Genomic DNA, 13,329 nt, shown 5'->3' with positions numbered 1-13,329 from the left:
CTATGAAATGTGTTGAGTGCTAATTTTTATTCTCTAATTATTACCTATGACATTTTTTCTTCCCTTCTCCTTCTTTATCCTTCCCTAAGGAAACCTATAAACACTACACACTTAGCTGAAGCACCACAACAGAGGGGTCTGTTTCTGTCCTCACCAGCAGTTTCTTGTGCCCAGTTCCATTTTACATCAATCATGTTTCCATGTGGAGAGCAAGATCTAAAAGTGAGGAGAAGCGAAAGAAACTATCCCTCCAATGACTGCCACATAACTTGAAGTGGGAGGGAGTCCAACCATCGGGAAAGCGGCCATGGGATCTGAAAGCTGAGTGGGATCAGATACAGTGGAGAAAGTTTTCCAAGCTAGAGTACCTGAAATGGCAATCATTCATCCCGTGGTGAGAGAGACAAAGCACATGTGCTCAAAGAGGCTTTATAAAGGGTCTGGGGTCAAGCAGACTCATGTCCTTGTGCTTCTCCAGGGAATATACTTTTATACAGAAAGCTCTTCCTATTACATAAAACAATGTATTAATTGCCATCTGTGCCTTGCCTAGAAGTGGCAAGATTAAATGAAGAATTTTTTTCTTTTTAATTTCAAACTTATATGCAGAATACCTTACCTTGTTTTTATTACCTTTAATTAGCTTAATAATCTGCACATTTCCTTGTTGAATAACTGCTAACTTAATGTGTTGCCATAATGCATTTTTAAATTACTGCTTTAAAAAATTCAGTACTGATTTCCAGTTTCCGCTCACTGTATTAATTATCTATAAATATGTGTGAGATTTCCTTCAGCAGATTTTCACAATCTCCTTATTATCCCTATATAGACACTTTAAAGTGCTACAATGATTCAAAGTTCAACATCCCTGTAATTTACTCAGACTTATAATTGATATTTATAAACTCAGCAGACCTGGAAAGGAAGAGAAATATTAGCCATCCCAATTGAAGTTCAGAGACCTTTAATTTGGATGTAAGTGGCGGAATCTTATTTTGGAGACCCAGCAGGCCCACCCTCCTTTGTGCTCAGATATGTGCTTCTTGGAACACAGTTTCTTCTTTTAAGCAAGCAGATGATTTCCCCCAGACCATTTGTTCCTATAATAAGCTTAGGTTAAAAGGGAAAGTGAACAAGCTGGTTTGTGAACGGTGTGCTGGGGATGGACAGTTGTTGGACAATAATAGGTTGTAATGAAAAATAAAATGTCTGAGCACCAGCTCTGCCACTGGCTGGCTTTACCGTGCTGAATGTGTCATTTAAAGCCACAGAACTTCCATTTTAACGCCCATCTAATGCAGGTAACATTTGCACCAGGTCAAGCCCAGCCCTGTGGTGAAGAACTGGGACTATATAGACATGGTGTTTTCAATACGGCGAAATGCTGAAAAATGCAAAAATATAATTATTAGCATTGTGAATTTACCAGGATTTGGTGGAAGCATCTAGACCCAGGGTTCTCAGAGGGTGCTCCCTGGACCACAGCGTCAGCATCACCACCAGAAACTCTAGGGCATGCCCAGCATGCTGTATTTCAACAAGCCCTCCAGAATAATTCTGGCACACGCTGAAGTTTGAGAACCAGTGACCCAGCCTGTGTCTGTAGTGTGTGAAAGTATCACATACATTCATACATTACATTACATAATAGTTTTGGATTGGATTCCCCATCAAGAGTCATAATGAAAAGGGTCTAGGGCCCAGGGAGGGAAAAGAGAAGTGGAAAGTCTCTTCTTTTATCTTCCCGGGCAGCAGTGGTGCATAGTGGGTCAAGTTTTGTGCTCTGTGATCAGAATGGCCAAGATTTTGGCTTTACTAGCAAGTGACTCAACCTCTGGGTCTTCGGGGCTCACCTGAGGATATTGCGAAGTAAATGAGCTAATTCATATGAAACAAGGTGCCTGGAATATAGCAAGTGCTCAAAACATGTTAACTCTTGTTAGTCTCTAGGTTTGAGTTTCTGGCCAGCCCACAATAGTATATTTGTCTTAAATAGTTTTCTGATTGTACAAGTAAAATGAAAAAAAGAAAATGTACATTCCGTTTGGGGTATAGAAATGGGTCTTCTATGCAGACCCAGGCAAACCCCAAAGGCAAATAATCCCAAATAGTTCCCTTAGTATACAAGTGCCCCAAACCCTACATCCCTTTCCACTGTTACTCTGTTGCCACAGATTTATAAATGTCCATTGTGCTTCTCTGTAGATATGAGACTGTTAGAAATACCACCTTTAGAGAAGGGGAGGCAGAGTTGAAGGAGAAAAATAATGCCTAAGCTGATTAATTTTATGAACACACAGAGTCAATTTCAAGCAGACTGTACAGTATTCCTACAGAGAAAAGGATCTTTAGAGTTCATCATTTAATGCAGAGAAGATAGTCATTCTTTATATAAAACATGCAACCTATATTCATTAATCTATTTGTGAAGTGCTCTGAATTTTCCAGGTGCAATGCTCATTACAGGCATTAAACACACTGCAATTACCAGAAGCAGACAGTGAAATAATACAAGTAAAGCCATGTGCATGGGAAAAAAAAGCCTTGGGAGATCTCTGAGACACAACAATTAAGGCAAGGTAGACAGCAGCTCTTCTGAAAGTGAAGACTAAGGGGAACCAAGGGCTTTCTATATGGCTTCATGAAGGATTATTCAAAGATCTAAGGGCAAAAGAGAAGCCCTGCAGGGGAAATGGAAAATACAGGTTGGAACCAAAGAGCCAAGAGGGGAAGATAAGGACAGCAAAAGAATGTCAGAGTATATATTTCAGGGTTCAAGGGGGCCCCACGAGACACTGTTTTGTCCTAGCAGACAGAGAGAGAACTTGCCCCTTAATTAATGCAGCCAGCTCTCAACTTACTCACTAGCTCTGTTCCTTAAGTTCACTTGTAAGTCAGTGGGTGGAAACTCAGAAAACTGTTTCCCATGGAAACTTTATTCATAATGATTTGGGTTTCTGGACAGCCCTCAATATGGTATTTAGTCCAAAATGAAATTGAATATAGAATCTAATCCTTAAAAATATGATTTCAATTGTTTCTAACCAGCATGTTTAACGTTGTACCTTTGGAAAAACAGAGCTCATGTTCTAAGGTGGTATTCATCAAATGAGCTGTGGCCCTTGCTAGCCCATATCCCCTCTGCCTAGAATGTTCTTCCCCCAGACGACCCCAAGACTTTCCACAAATATACTCTCGAGGAGACCATCCTGATCATCTTATTTAACTGTCAACACCCTCCCTTAAGCTCCTTAATTCCCTTCTCTGCTTTATTGTTCTCTATAAGGTATCATCTGCCATGCTACACATAATTACTTATTTATTCATGGAGTGCCACCTCAATGAAGACAGAGCTTATGTTTTCTCACAAGCACCTGAAGTGGTACTCAGATACAAAGTAGGCACCCAAAATATATTGGTTGAAGTTAATTATTTATTTGTCCATTTATATTAACTGTAGGTTGGAGAACTGGGGCTAGGAGAGGGGCTGGGTTGATTCTCCTGGATTCATGGTAATGCACCAGAGAAACCTAGTCTCTAAATCATTCTTTCCCTTCATGCTCTGAATTGAAGAGAGGAATGTGTGTATTGGGGAAGCAGGGTGGGAAACATGGATGGCCATTAAGAAGAGAATTTTGGAACTCCCCATTCCGTATGAGAGAGCCCTGGTTTAGGAGCAACAACCCTGGGTTCTCTTGTTTCCAGCATTGATTAGCGTATGACCTTATACAAGACACTGAATCTTTGGAATCATCATTTTGTACTGTTTAACAGAGAGATGTTGTTCTTTGTACCCTAAGGCTGTTAGTGAAGATCAACTGGATATCTGTCAAAGTGCTCTGCAAATGATAAAACCATCACAAAGTAAGGAAATAATGATGATGAAAGGGTGATTTACACAAATGAATAGTGAGATTAAATTCACAATGTCCCTCTATGTGATGCTGGGGTTGTATTTTTCTGAATATAGTAAATCTGTCATGCTTAATTCATTAATCTACCTAAGAAAAGTAAATAGGAAGCCTAAGAAAAATACATGTACAGTTGATATTCTTGGTAAAAAAAGGAAATGAAAGAATTTAGGAAAACATTCTATGACAAATGATGCCAAAAATATTTCAAAGTGGAAAATTATATCTTAGCTCACATGGAACTTTCTCAGAGAAGACATTCCAGAAGTAGCCCCACCTCTCAAACTTTTATCCATCAAAAATGTTCTCTCTCCTTGCTCATAGTACCCATTTTCTTTTTCTCTTAGTAGCCTCTATCAAAATGGGTAATTATATGGGTAAAAGATATTTTATTTGCTTACTACCTCCCGCCACCCCTCATTACAAGTTCCATGATGACACTTACTAATGAATAATCAGATCCTGGCACAGTGCCTGCTACATAGGAGGTACTCAGTGACTATTGGTTGTGTGATTGAATTAATGAATAAGTACATGAATGAGCAAATGAACAGTGAGTGAATGAAGATGTGAGTGCATATACATATACATACACAAAAGCTTGAAGAGCAGAGGATCTGGATCTACTTGGCAATTTCTTCCATGCATGGGCTAATAATAAAATATAACGGTGTTGTTTTCTGTTATAGCAAAGAGGGCTTTCCTGGTAAAATAGTGAACTAGTGCCTGCTGAGAGGGCTGAAATGGTCTGTAAGCCCATGGTTTGGCACCTGCTTTTCATGCAGGCTTTGTCATTGGCACAAGCGCAGGCAAGTCCTGCTCGGCTGGCTAAACCTGTCAGGCAAATCCCTATTTAATTAGAGCCAAACAACCCTGGCACACCATTCGTAAGTCTGTCCTCAGACAGGTTTGTCCAACAGGACCCAGATTTTCCCTGGCTGGTTGTTCTGCAGTGGCAGAATTGAGGATGTTCAACCCAAGGCCAGCCTTAGCACTCTCTCCCCACAAGTTCCCAAGACAGGGGCCTGGATGACCAGCTGGGGCATGGCCAACCAGGCCCAGATAAAGAAGAGAACAGCCAGGAACTGAGGAAGATAACACCCAGGGCAAAGCTACTCAGCCTCATCTCCAAAAGAACAGATTCCCCACCTTTCTCTGCAATATGGTCTATTGGAAAGGTCCCTGAGCTTGGGAGGCAAACATTTAATTTGATTTGGGGCTCATTAACTTACTGTGTTATTTACAATTTTCCATGTCCCCATGTCTAAGTTGTGGCAAAAAAATATCTACTGCACAGCGTTGTAAAGGTTAGAAATTTATGTATGTGGCAAATATATAGTGAGGTTTCAAAAATCATGGTTATTTCTTAGAAGATGTGGTTATTTTCTAAATCTTGCAATACAAATAATTTGCAAGGGTATCTTCCTCAGCTCAGTAGTTTTCAACCTCAAAGTTGGGGGGCTTGAAAAAAGTCTTGTGCCTGAGCGCTACCCCCAAAGATTCAGAAGAAACTGGTATCCCTTAAAGTCTGGGTATCAGAGCATTTAAAACTCCTGTTGTTTCTAATGCAATGCAAGGACCACTGCTCTGGCAGGAGATCTACCCGACAGACACAATCAACACTTTCTCAGCTCCACAAAGCAGTAACATCAGAAGTCCTTTCTAACATAAAGCCAGCCCTTTAGTTTTATAATAAGCAGAAATGGAAAGACTCTTGAAAGAAGTTACTACCTTAAGTTGATCCTAGGCTATAAAAGAATCTTTCCTTGGAGCAAGTTTTGAGAGGCAAAACTACAGTGGGCATCAGGAGGGGACAGTGGTGAAAAGGGGAGGTTGGGGACACAAATATACATTTTATCTACTGCCCAATTTCTCTCCATCTCGTTTTTTTTCCAGGGCTATTAACAAGCTCAGAACTCAATTTTGTATTCAACTGCCATAGCTACATCCTCAGTCAGAATCTTTTGATATTTTCCCCTTTGCCTCCTTCTTAACTTCTTTTTATTTTCTGGTAATTGTCTTTGGGTTTATTTTGCCTGTTAATTTATTGCTAAGACCCCTAAGAACTTTACAAAATGGGAAATGAATGGATAAAATATTTCAAAATTTTGCTGAGGCCTTGAGTATATTATTTCATAAAAATGGAAAGATCCTCTTGATCATCAGTAATTCTGGCTGATTCTCAGAGTAATAGCAGTGATGGTGATAGCGGTATTAATAAAAATTAACAACAATAAGGTTATCCTTTTTGAGTCCTTACTCTGTGCCAGACACTGTTCTGAGCAGTTTCTATTTATTAATACAACCCTATGGACTATATAATTCCAATTCTATAGATGGGAAAATTGAGATTTTAAATAACCTTCTCAAGTCCTATAGTTAGAGAGTAGAAGAATTAAGAGTAGGGTTGCCAGAAAAAATACAGGACACCCAGTTCTATTTGAATTTAGCATGAACAGTTAAAAAAAAGAAAAGAAAAGAAAAGAAGAAAAAAGAGCAAAACTTCTTCCCAAATACTGCATAGGATGTACTTATGCTAAAAAATTATTCATTATCTGAAAACCAAATTTAGCTGAAAGTCCTGAATTTTTATTTTTTAAATCTGGCAACCCTAACCTAATTATGAGTCAATGCCAAGCAGACTAATTCCAGAACATGTGCTCTTGCCATTATGCTCTGCTGTCTCTGCTTTCAGGCATAATGGCCAGTTCAATGGTTCTGGAGATTTGGGGACAGGAATCAAGACAGAAGATTTGGCTGCCATGTGTTGGGACCATACTGTCTCCCAGGCTCTGTCTCTTCTTCTTCCCACTGGGACAGCTTGGGCTAACCGCCGGCTCAGCCCTGCTCCCCATTGCTAATCTAAAGAAATAAATTTAGCCCTTCTGATAAAAATGTTTTAGGGTTCAGCAAGTTATCCTGCAGTCAATTCAGCCATGATTTGGTGTGCTGGATCTGATGGGTGTTTCCTCATTTTCTCTTCCATCATCAGTCCACCGTGGACCCCAGCATCCCCATAGCTGGTATTCTGCCTTGACTCTTGTTCTGGGTGATCATTTGGGTAAAGTGGTTAGTACACCTGCCCTTTCCAAGGCTGGGATCCTCCCTTGTTTTCATTGTACCTTCTCTCAGGAACTGGAGCCCTGACCCCACATCTTAGCTCGGAAGTATTATTACAATTTGATAGTCTTCACTGAAGCTGAGCCATTTCTCCTTTTTAATTTTGGCATATCACTCATCCCAGATTCCCCATTACTGAGCAGCACTTACTTATTAGTATATCTCTATTGTTCCTCTTGAAATTTTTGTCCCCCATTGATCGATTCTAAAACCTTCTATAACTCAGCCCCAAGATACCAGATTTGGCCGGACAGAAACTCCTCTATAGAAGCCTGCCTTTATTATGCCCTGCCTGCTCTGTGGATGTGGATGCCAGTGGATAGCTCAGGCTCTAGGTCTTAGTCCTTCCCACCTCTCCTGTCCTGTTACAAACAGTCAGCCGGTCAGCCCTGGCCAAATCCCAAGATGTGACAACATGAGTAGTCTCTTTCTTCTGACACCTGCCTAATGATGCTTTATTCTCTTTTAATGACATTGCAGTGAACTGTTCTATAGACTTGGACCCTGTCTGAAAGTTTAGAGTATTCTCAGGTTTGTGTATGTGGTGGCAAGAGGAATGGACAAAAGTTTTATCTCAGAAGGAAAAGAAGGAAATGGTACCCAACAAACCCTGGAGCAAATATTGAGAGGGAAACCTATCCAAATTCAAATACAAGAAACTTGGGTTTATTTTTTAATAACAAATCATACCAGACAACCTAATTAGCATTTTGATAGTGTTATGACATGACTAGTTAATGTAGCAGTTGGTGGTAATATCCTGGATCTTTCTTTTAATGAATCATTTGATAGCATCTCATGAAATTTTTACTCACTGTTATCACTGTGTAGTTGGTTGCAATTTGCTCAATGCCTCTTAATAAACATACAGACAAACAAGTTTCCTGCCCAAGGGAGCTTATAATAAACAAGCTCAGAACTCAAGAAAAGTCAAGCAGTGATGGGATTCCCACAGGAAGGAAAATAAAGTCTCATACTACTGACACAGCCTCTTCTAAATTACCCAGCACACTGCCCACATCATCAGTCATCTTCACAAACACTTATTAAAGGCTAATCTGTACATGGTGATGGGCAAGGATCTAGCTCAAGGGAGTGAAACAGACATCGTCCAGGCCCTGCAGGAACTGACAATCCAGAGAACTCTCATAAACTGGGAGAGAAGAGATTGAGCTTCACTTGTACTCTCCACTGTCTGCCTCAAAGCTCACAGATGAGCACAGTTTTTCAATGCAAAATAAAGTCACACTGGCACGTTTTCCTCCCTATGCTTGGGAATACAAGAGTTGACCTCTTCAGCTTCTGAATATTTTCCCAAATAAATTAGATTTACCTTTTGATTGTTTGTCAAATCTTAAGTCCTACTATACAGAACAATGCCTCCCTTTAAAGAACTTTAATTTGAATTCTTCTTTGATTTTTAACACATTTGCATGTGTGTTGCTCATCTTTCAAGAGCTTATTAGAAAAGAAACTTTGTAGTAAAGCACTCCTTTCTGATGGTGCATGGAGCCTTAATGTAATTTACTTGTACTTCTGTGTGAGTGTGCATAGATCTAAGTATGATCATCTCCATCACAATTGCCTTTTACCTTATGAATATGCAAAATAAGAAATCAGATTGATTGTGCACTCCTAACATTTTGTGTACTGTGCTGACATACGTACCTTCTCATTTTATCTCACGAGATCTTATGGAAAGGTAAGATAATGGTCTACATTTTATAGACATGAATAAACAAAGGGACAGAAAGTGGTCACGCAAATAGCACGTCATAAAGCTGGGATTTGAACCCAAAAGTCTGACTCCAGGCCTGGGCTCATAACTACCACACTACATAGCCCTAATGGAAATTATTATAATTATTTTTTAGCTCTGCATTTGTAAAAATGCACCCAGGTGATTCTGATGCTCAGCCAGAGAAACAATAGATGCATGGTCTGGCATCTCTCCATTCTTGCTCTTAAGACAGATGTACAACGCTTCTGGACAGACACTAGTTAATCATCTTTGGGAGCTGCTGAGAACATGCTGTACCTAGGAAGGGAGTCACCACTCCTCGCCTCCTTGACTGGGTTCTTCTGCCTTCACTGCCATTGCCTTGGACCTTTCTGCTCATACTCATGGCTTTCACCTTAAGAAAGCAGCCCCTTCCCTTACCCCTTTCTCCCCCTCACTGTTCAACAGCAATGTATTTCCAAAGAATTCCCAAACACAACACAACCTACTTTTCTGTGCTAGTGAAGATTTATGAGGGTACAAAGTGTCTACCAGCAGGCAATTACAGCCCACTTGAAAATGCCTTTGCAGAAGGCTGAAATCTGATAAGGAAGCAGGGTGAAATGCCCAGAGGGAGGGGGTCTCACATTCTGCTTTTCCAACGTTCAAATTGACCCCAATTTGAGAACACAATATTTTTTGAGAACACAGCCAACTTTCAAAGGTTGACATTTGTGCTACAATGTATAATCTGCCTAAATATTTTTTTCCAGGTGCATAGCATTGCACCTTATGCCTTCAGTACCAGACAGGACAGGTCCAATGACTTCCAGCCACACTACCCACCCGAGAAGCTTTCGATTGTCACTATGCCCTCAGCTCTAGGTGAGAGAGTTAGAAGCAAGGAAGTAAGTCATCACGCTTTTCACTGTGCAGCACGACAACCCTTGCTACATGTTGATAGGATCACAGATTGTCGCCTGACTCCAAGCAGCCATCTATAAACTAATGGTCCGTGAAAGAGCTGCATGTGAGAATTCTACCCAACAGGGGTGCTTCATGCTGGATAACCATTAATGAACCCAGACAATTCCTCACTCTCTCAGAGAATTTAAAAGTGAGAAACAGTAGGCAACAGAAGCTGAAATGCACATAGAGCCAGGCAGAGAGCTCAGCTGAGTCCATTTGATGATAGGGGCAAGGAACAGTAAAGGTTCTCACCACAGAGGCTGGTCCTGGGCGTGGGAAGCTTGGGTGCTTGTTGCTGAGGTGGGAACAAGGGAGCCAGAGAGTGGAGCTATGTGAACAACCTTCCTGTCGGGGCCAGCTGCATGGACGTGCTACAAATACAGGCTCCCTGGCCTTGTGCCCAGAAGAGTCCAATGCATGGTTCTTCCTGTTTTTTTACAAGTATGTTTGCATATGTACATAAAATAAATATCTTTGCTTTCTTCTCTATCCTTTCCTCTTATTATATGACATAAGTTGCTTAGTTTCATGTCATAGTATTTAAGGATGTCAAGTTTAAGAGTGAGTATTACCCAAGGGCTTGCAGCCTATTCTGGAGGGATTTAGTGCATTTCTGATTGTACACAGGACAGTTGAATATTGTTTGGCAGAAAAGAAAACAATATATATATATATATATATATATATATCTGCTATTGTTTTTATTTAGAGACTAAGTATGGTTTAAGATGATGTGTATGGCTGCCAAGTTGACAAGGGATGAACTGTGATGGTTAGGCTAACATTTCAACTCAGCCAGGTAATGGTGCCCAGTTGTTTGGTTAAGCAAGCACTGGGATAATTGTAATACAAGGGCATTCATGGACTTTAGTCACCATTAAGTTGATTGCATAGATGACTGGTTACATCTAAAATCAACTGAGATTGCCAGCAGCAATGAGTGATACCTCATCCAGTCAGGTGAAGGCCCTAAAAAGGAGAAGTAATTTCAGCATTGAGAGAGAATTCCCATCTCTATTTCAAATAGCCAGTATCTCCTGGGGAGATCAACAAGGACCTTCATCAGGGTCCCTTGCTTGCAGCCTGCCCTATCAAATTTGGACTTGTGCATTCCCACAGTCACATGAGACAATTTTATAAAATCTCATACTATTTACAGATATCTCCTGTCGGTTCTGTTTCCCTAGAAATCCCTGACTAATACAATAGTATAGAAAAATAATTCTTTCCTCTAGAATAGTTGACTGGAATTTTTTTTTTAGTTGACAGAAATGTTTATGTCAGCATAATGACTCAGTATCAGTAATGTCATGTAAATTGCTTGAATTATCAAATTTGTGAAAACCTATAATCAAGTTAAACTTCTATGTGAGCTCTAACACTTTAGCACATTTCAGGATTCTTGGTGCAGGGACTTGCTTTAAATACCCTTTGAAATGGGCACAGGCATTAACTAATTTGTCTCTGATGTCCCATATCATGACCTCAGGTAAGTCACCACAGGGATTCATGGGAACATTTCTGGAATCCATTCCAGCCAGCATTAACTTAACACCCTCCCAAAGTGACTGCACACATTCATCCCACTTATCCCAAATCAAATGTACCTTCTTTCCAATACCTGTTTAGTTGGATCCCGAAAAAGCCTGTATCTGCTGCAAATCTACCCAACACAAGGAGAAGTGTAATTTAGGAGAAGTTGGAGTGAAAAAGACAAAGATTTTATATATCGTAGTTAAAATATCTTACCTTAGTACATCTTACAAAATCATATAAATAAGTTGCTAGGGCCCCTCCATACAAGGAAGGGGCCCTACAGTTTACCCTACATTAGCTTCTGATTATGCTTACATAAGGCACCTATTGCTGAGACCAGCAAGACTCTTTGTTCCTGGCAATCTGACAGAGCACAACACACATTCACCCAATGATGACCTTCTGGCATCTCAGAACGGCATTAAAAAACACATCAGGTCTCCTAGTGACCAGGGAGGGGTCCCCGGGTAAGACGTCCAGTCACAATAGCAGAAACTTGCTACATCTATTTCTCTGTTTATTTTTTTCTTTCTTATTCCAGTTTGTTTTCAATTGTGTTATAGTCCAAACCACTCTCTATGCTGCATCTAAACAGTATACCTCTGGGTTGTGCAGAATTCAGGGATTCCCTGTTGTCCAGCTTTTTCTGAGTTTGAAGGCTTTTTTCTTTATTGCCTTTTAATCAGGCACATATTAATGCATGTTGCTTGTCCTGATGTTGTTTTTATGTTTAACAGCTTACTATTGTCATTTAACACATATACACAAAATGCTGGCATGTTCTATATTCCAGAACATCCAGCTGGGGAAGTTTATCCCTCTCCCAAACTCCTTCACCCCTTCCTAATCTTGGAACTCTTTTAAATCGCGTTCTCCTTGAAGATTGTAAGTCTGTACTAAGAGAAGATAACTAACCTGTTTGGGTTCCATCTAGATCAATGATTTGATGAGCCAATTTATGTGAAAGTACTTAACACAATGCACTGGTCATAGTAGGAATTTAAAAAATACTTATGCACTGTTTTATGTTCCTCTGATTCAAAGGTATACAATATATATAGAAGATTAACATCTTGTGTATGTACTCAATTTCCTTTTCTTGAAAAAAAAAGTGACCCAACTTTCACCTGTAAGACTGAGTGATGACGGTCAAAAACAGTCATTGTCTCATTTTAATTTTTTCTCTAAGTTATTTCAAAGCATAGTTCCTAATTCTAAAATGTTCAGGGTAGCCCTAAATTAAGTTAATTGCTAGAATCAGTTGAAATATTTCCCTATCTCTTCCAAATGTATTATGGCACACTGGTTTTAAAGCAGTTAATAGTTCTAGAAAATAATGTATTAGCAATCAAAAATATGAATCAATGCTATTACTTTAAAACCATTTCAGGAGCAACCAGAATGGTTGAATTAATAACATCCTATTATTTTATTATTGCATAAGAATTTATAGCTGTGCTGACACTACACCAGGACTAATTTTCTCTTTTATTGGACTTTTATTAGACAATGTGTGACAGGGACTTCTCCAATGTCCCTAGGGAATTCCACAATGACCCAGGCAAGGTCATTTTCTTAACCCTCAACCAGTAGCACATCACTCTTTTGTCTCTCCAGGTTCACACGAAGTTCATGCATAAAAATACCTGCCTAAACCAGAGGTCAGCCAATCAACAAGGTGGCATTTGAACACTTAAACTTAAAATCTAACTTCTATTTGTTAAGAAATATATTATAGGCTTTCTGTCAGCGACTCGCTTTGACAGGATGATATATCTTTAGATTTATGCTTTTGAACATTGACCAAGGCTGATTGTGTCTGGCTGCACTGAGCCTGAATTTTCTGACCTACAGGCCCAAGGCAAATGGGGAGAAGACTTCGATGGATTATGAATTGAAGAAAGAATTCCATTCCATCCTTCTTACTCAACAAGAGAGTTTTCATAACTTTTGGGAATCCATAGGTTGAAAAGCTAACTCCAATTGCCTTATATTGGGAGGTAAAAATTAGGTTAGCATCTGTCATTGCCACCTGAATCTATAATAGGTGAGGGTATTCTAAGCCATTGG

The sequence above is a fragment of the Dasypus novemcinctus genome, chromosome 7 (genome assembly GCF_030445035.2).
Source record: "Dasypus novemcinctus isolate mDasNov1 chromosome 7, mDasNov1.1.hap2, whole genome shotgun sequence".
Lineage (NCBI taxonomy): Eukaryota > Metazoa > Chordata > Mammalia > Cingulata > Dasypodidae > Dasypus > Dasypus novemcinctus.
The sequence above is the reverse complement of the archived record's forward strand: the minus strand, read 5'-3'. Positions refer to the sequence as shown.